The sequence below is a fragment of the Petromyzon marinus genome, unplaced genomic scaffold, assembly GCF_048934315.1.
Source record: "Petromyzon marinus isolate PM22_M1 ecotype Great Lakes invasive population unplaced genomic scaffold, UKy_Petmar_22M1.pri1.0 PM_G_Scaffold_9, whole genome shotgun sequence".
Taxonomy (NCBI): Eukaryota; Metazoa; Chordata; class Hyperoartia; order Petromyzontiformes; family Petromyzontidae; genus Petromyzon; species Petromyzon marinus.
Window position 1 is genome coordinate 5,019,161 of NW_027423046.1, and position 6,949 is coordinate 5,026,109.

Consider the following 6,949-nt stretch of genomic DNA (forward strand, 5'->3'; position numbering starts at 1 on the left):
ACTGCAAAGTTTAGACCTTTAGCTAAAACGGATTTCAGACCATCGGAAATAGAACTGTTACTGCGATTAATTACGACTTTATTAACGTCTAACTTTTTGGTGTGTGGGTCCGGTCTTTTGTTGAAGAGGAGGTTAAATTTGGAAATCAGGTTTTCCTTACATTTGGTCGACATAGTAGCAGCTGAAGAGGCAGTCATATTGTCTACATGTTCCCAATCCGATGTGGACATTATTGCCGTCAATGATAAGTGTGATTTGTAGAGTGTCTTGTCTAACTGATCTAGTTCTGTGCGTATAAGTCAGATTTTTTCTGAGATAAGAGCTAAGCTAGTTTTGAAAAGAATTCGTTTCGCATTAGAAGAAGTTACAGCAGCAGAGGTCAGTGTAAATGCGATTGGAATTACCCCAGAGTCGCGGCATCTCTTCAGGAAGGTGAGAGACTCGATCAGCTGAGCTTTCTTATCCCGGAGTTTGTTGAAGGATCTTAAAGTTATGTGAAAACCCTCCCCGTAGAGGCGATTAAATTTTGATTTAAAGCTTTCGTGACTGCAGTAATTCATATTCTTAGTTTTTTCGGTAAAGTCACGTTGAAGAGAAACAACAAAATAATAAAATATATATAAAACAATAAAAAATTCTCACGACGTTTCGTTATGCAAACCAACACACCTGAAGATGACCGTTTGAGTTATGGTCGAAACGTCGGCAACTCTCCAAGCAGGTTTAGGACGCCAACAGTCCTCAGGTCAATCCACTGCTGGATGAGAGAATGACCGCGCCAACACGCACGTCTCGTGCTGCTGCTACTCTCCCACACCAAGTTGGAAGGTGTCGAGGCATCACAAGCACCTTACAAGGGTAGTACTATTGCACCGATCCCCAACCGAGTCCCGCGGCCTATATGATGCTTATGGCGTTTTCTGTCCACAGCTGCTGGACAGGCGGTTTCTTAAGACGCCATCACTTGCGGTGCAACCTGCAGCCAAACCGGCTACTTGCGCGAGCTCGGTGGCGGGTTGAATACATGCTCGTCCAACCGACGAAATAGATCGACACCGTGGCCGTCTAAGCCACACTCGCAACCCAGCGAAGGCGTCTGTCACCATCAATCGTTTCGCCGCGCAACACAAACAGGCGAGTCGCAAGGTCGTTAAAAAGAGGCAGACTGCTTTCATCTAACAGTGGATAGACCACGGCAAAAACAACGCACATATAAAACTCGCACCAATGAATAACGCAGCGCGGAACGTAATTGGTAACTAAACAGCGTGTAACTATAACGAGTATAACTATTTATCAACGCGTCCATTGGACCACAGGCGAGGCCTCAACAAGTTGACGTTCAATGGCCGCGAAGCCAGGGGGCCTGCCGCCCTCGAATCTAAGCCAACACTGAAGTCGCTAAAACCAGGACACTCCGACAATAAATAGCTGCACACAGTCACGAAGCAAGGCGGCGGCGACATTCTGAGCACGCGAGTTCCCGCGAGGAGAGCTCCATGGCCGAGGATGAACGCGGATCGCGAAGCCTCGGATGGCCGCGGACGTAGAAACCCACCATGGCGGGCGGCTGTGGCGGAAAGAAGGGAGTCCTCACTGCGCATGCGCGACTAGGGGCTCCTGCCCCGTGACGTCATCACGCAAGCATGACCGCTAGTGTATCGCAAGATGACATCATCACGCGAAGCAATATTATTCACGTGTCGAAGTCACTCGCGAGCTCAAACGTGATGACCTCATCAAAGTGTGCTCCAGCTCCAACGTAACAAATACTTTTGAGATTCCGCGTTCGCAGTGGTGCACAAACAGCAATAAAACGCGGCACATTCGTCAATAACTTGGAGACCTAAAAAAAACATAATAGGCGACGTTTCGAGCAAAGGCCCTTCTTCACAGCACACGCAGAGACTCATAGACTCAGCACACAGAGACCCATAGACTCACCACACAGAGATACATAGACTCATCACACAGAGACTCAGACTCGGCACACAGAGACCCATAGACTCACCAGATACACACTGTGACACACACAGTGTGTGTGTCACAGTGTGTATGTCACACAGTGTGTTACAGTGACACAGTGTTACACAGTGACACAGTGTGACACAGTGTGTCACACAGTGTCACACTGTGTGTTACAGTGTTACAGTGTAAGTGTTACACAGTGACACACAGTGTGTCACAGTGTAACACTGTAACACTGTGACACAGTGTGACACACAGTGACACACAGTGACACTGTGATGAACCCAGTCAGAGCGAAGGACCCCAATTAATGATGAACCCAGCCAGAGAGAAGGACCCCAATTAATGATGAACCCAGCCATAGAGAAGGACCACAATTAATGATGAACCCAGCCAGAGAGAAGGACCACAATTAATGATGAACCCAGCCAGAGAGAAGGGCCACAATTAATGATGAACCCAGCCAGAGCGAAGGACCACAATTAATGATGAACCCAGCCAGAAGAGACGCTCAGTGAAGGTTTGCCAAGGCGTTCACCTCCCCTCCCTCCCCCCTCCATCCAACACCACTCCCTCCACACGTAGACGGACGAGAGGGGGATAAGATGGGGAAGAGTCTCTACACCATAGAGCTCGATGTATCATCCAACCATCATCACCTAGCCAGCGTGCTGATCTTAAAGGTGCATTGAAAAATGTGATACTCCGACCGATGCTTCTGTTGTTGTGGAGTAACTCATGCAGCCAGCTATGGCTCTAGGATTTGGTGTTACATGTTATTTATGTAGTTTATACTGGTAGGAACGAAGTTGTAAACTGAGTGTACCAGCCTGCAAAAGATTAATGTGTTCGTACGTCCGTCCCCTTTCAATACTTTAACGAAGTGAAATCTCGTGCTGTTGGGTGTAAAATCAGCAATAATCTCTCTGTGTGTGTGGCGTTTGAATGTGCTCGCTGCATTGCGTGTGATGTTAATCCTCTTCATAATTTAACCGTTAATTTATTTACGTGATATATTTTTTCATAATTTAACCGTTTATTTATTACGTGATATATATTTTTATAAAAGTGCAAAATAAAACATGCAGGCACACATCCCTCGTGTCCTGGCGGGCCCCGGGCCCAAGCGCAAGCACAGGGCCTGCCTTGCCTGATTTCGCTGCCGGACAAAAGCCCTCGTCGTCCCGGCGCTCCCCGGGCCCGCGCCAGGGCCTGCCTTGCCTGATTTCGCTGCCGGAGAACTCGCGCGCCTTGCCGCGCGACGGAGTCCGGGTGAGACCGTGGTAGGTCCAATACGGTTACGTGGCCGATGTGATTTGTTTGTGAGCTAATTAAATCCACGCGTGTTCGTCATTCTGCCGCTTAAGTTTAATTGTACCCCGTCTCTCAATGCAATCGTAAGCGCGCGCGTTGATTTAAATTGTTAAGGTTGACGCTTCTCGAACGTATGACACACACTGCCGTGTACTGTATTATTATTTTACATTGATATTACAATACGTAGCGTGGACACAATACATGTGGTTGCTACGGTATTACTATTTTTTTAACTATGTTAAGTTTACCAGGTGTAAGGCCCTCCCCAACTGAGCTGCTTTGTAGCTTTTTTGAGGTGACCTGATCATCACAGATGATAGCTCGACCAAAGAGTATCATCATCATCATCATCGCGTGGAAATTTATAGCAGCAGTCAAATACTCTATAGCAGGGACTGGTGGAATGCACAATTATTGCATACCGTGATCATAACAATATTAACTTGACCGGGCATGGTCGAGTTATAACTATAAAACTACTGTAAAAACTTTTTATTTAAAGCTTTCGTCACTGCAGGGATTCATATTCTTGGTTCTTTCGGTAAAGTCACGTGGGTAGAAAAAAAAAATATCACGACGTTTCGATCACAACACAAGTAACCGTCTTCAGGTGAATAATATTAAAATATTTTTTAACACGCTTTTAAGAAACGTACAAGTAATGAAAGAACTCCACGACTCCAGGAAGTGGCCCGAAGCTTGGCCACGACGCAAGGGACCGTGGTCCATTACAGCCAACATCAGTTGAGCGTGGACAATTAGACCCAAGCCGAAACATAACATATAAATAAAAAAATGTGTTTAAAAATATATTTCTTTTTTTAATGATAGAATATAGTAATTGTCATCAGTATGCCATAAGTATACCAAGTTTGCAGTCGATACCACTTTGGGAAGTGGGTTAAAATTGAGTTACAAGATTTGAGGATACGATAAGGACAACAGACAGTGAGCTAAATAAAAGCTTGTAGTAAAAAGAGGGGGAATCTTTTATTCTTTGGTTTTTTCGGTAAAGTCACGTAGAAATAATAAAATAACATAATAGTGTACGTCGTTTCGATTGCAACACAAGCAATCATCATCAGGTACAGAAGAGCTAAATTTACGAGAGAATACACACAACCGCAGATATATATACAGACACAGATACAACAGGGGATACAGAGAGAGAGAAACGTGGGAGCACACTAAACCAAACAGGTTTTATAGCAAGATTTGTAAACCATATAACGCAACACAGACGGTCAAAACACAATTAACGCAAGGTCAGGTTGATGATTACGTTATACTGGTAGGAACGAAGTTGTAAACTGAGTGTACCAGCCTGCAATAGATTAATGTGTCCGTCCGTCCGTCCCCTTTCAATACTTTAGAAGTGAAATCTCGTGCTGTTGGGTGTAAAAAAAATTCCAATGTTCCTACCAGCCCACCCTGCAAGGACCTGTAACATTGAAGTCTATGGGAGCCTTTAACATTGAAGTCTATGGGAGATTTTAACATTGAAGTCTATGGGAGACTTTAACATTGAAGTCTATGGGAGCCTTTAACATTGAAGTCTATGGGAGCCTTTAACATTGAAGTCTATGGGAACCTTTAACATTGAAGTCTATGGGAGCCTTTAACATTGAAGTCTATGGGAGCCTTTAACATTGAAGTCTATGGGAGCCTTTAACATTGAAGTCTATGGGAGCCTTTAACATTGAAGTCTATGGGAGACTTTAACATTGAAGTCTATGGGAGCCTTTAACATTGAAGTATATGGGAGCCTTTAACATTGAAGCCTATGGGAGCTTTTAACATTGAAGTCTATGGGAGCCTTTAACATTGAAGTTTATGGGAGCCTTTAACATTGAAGTCTATGGGAGCCTTTAACATTGAAGTCTATGGGAGCCTTTAACATTGAAGCCTACGGGAGCCTTTAACATTGAAGTCTATAGGAGTGTTCTATGTTGAGCTTCTTTCGCTCCGTACGTGGCCAGCCATGCAAACCCGCTGGCGGCATTCACAAAACAGACTCGGCTCTCGTGCCTCTGATTAGCACGGTTGGCCACGTAGGGTGCGAAAGAAGTTCAGGGCACGTACACATACAGAGAGACCCACAGACACCCAGATCCACGGAGGCACAGATTAGCACGGTTGGCCACGTAGGGTGCGAAAGAAGTTCAGGGCACGTACAGCCCTCGCGACAGGGAGCTTCGAGGCGCGTCGTCAGGGCCGTCGTTTGCGACATGGCCGGGTAGCTTCTGAAAAACAGCTGCACGGCTCGGTGGGCATCAGGCGGTGAAATAAATAAAAAGAGTCTCCAGCGAGCGGAGAGCGAGAGGAGAGGCGGAGAGGGACGGACGCTCTGGCGCGGCGTTCGGTCTCACCACAGGATGGTGGCGGGCGGCCACACCGAGCACTCCATGTACACCGCCTCTCCCTCTCTCGCCCTGTACATCCTGTCTTGCTCCGACAGCATCGACGGGGGGTTGGCTGTGTGAGGCGGTGGTGGGGGGGGCAGAGACAGCGAGTGGGCAGAGGTCGCTCCCGAGGGTGGGGGGGGGGGTCGCTCCGGGCCGAGCAAGTACTTGCAGTGCTGCACCTTAACAAACTGCGTACTCAACTGGGCCCTGTACGTGTGTGATGTCGCAACCGTGCACCTTTCCGTCGTGTGTCCGGAGGTTGCTGCTTTGCTGCATACACAGGATGTGAGCTTCTTTGGTACCGTACGTGGCCAGAGATGATAACCGCAGCTGCGGGCGAAAATACAGCAGAGTGTTAGTAGGGTCTCTGTGTGAGTAGTGTGAGGGTCTCTGTGTGAGTAGTGTGTGGGTCTCTATGTGAGTAGTGTGTGGGTATCTCTGTGAGTAGTGTGTGGGTCTCTGTGTGAGACCCACAGAGACCCACACACTACTCACACAGAGACCCACACACTACTCACACAGAGACCCACACACTACTCACACAGATACCCACACACTACTCACACAGAGACCCACACACTACTCACACAGAGACCCCCACACTACTCACACAGATTCCCCCACACTACTCACACAGAGACCCACACACTACTCACACAGATACCCACACACTACTCACACAGATACCCACACACTACTCACACAGAGACCCACACACTACTCACACAGAGACCCACACACTACTCACACAGAGACCCACACACTACTCACACAGAGACCCACACACTACTCACACAGAGACCCACACACTACTCACACAGAGACCCACACACTACTCAGACAGAGACCCACACACTACTCACACAGATACCCACACACTACTCACACAGATACCCACAAGTGTTTCGAGTACTCGGCCCCGCTTGAACGTCGAAGTGCTTCGTTGAAGCCATCATTTGCAGGAGACGGGGCGCTTCTGAAAAAAAAAAGAGCCACGAAGCTCAGTGGGCATTGCCTGGTGAAGTCAAAAGAGTCGAGTTTAGTCGATGGCCTTTAGTGGGAGTAGCGTTGAGAGGGGGCATCATCTCAAGTGGGGTAGCGGCGCTGTTTGCTACTCACGGTCAAGGGGCAGGGCGAAGGGGTTGTGACGACGGTCGCCCAGCACAACGGCCAGCAAGGCCACTAAACGGGTGGTGGTGGGGAAAGCCTCCATTGGGGGGGGGGTGGCAGATGGTCGGCCTGGCGGCTTCCTTCACTTG

The 6,949-nt window shown here is 47.7% G+C and overlaps 1 long non-coding RNA gene across 1 annotated transcript; it reads right to left on the minus strand.

The window, feature by feature from the left end:
• Positions 1-5,032: 5,032 nt before the first annotated feature.
• Positions 5,033-6,666, minus strand: LOC142921761 (uncharacterized). The gene is made up of 3 exons (XR_012939646.1): positions 6,589-6,666; positions 5,928-6,020; positions 5,033-5,760 (listed from the first exon to the last, which is right to left on the minus strand). It is a non-coding gene; the product is annotated as an uncharacterized LOC142921761 (long non-coding RNA).
• Positions 6,667-6,949: the final 283 nt, after the last annotated feature.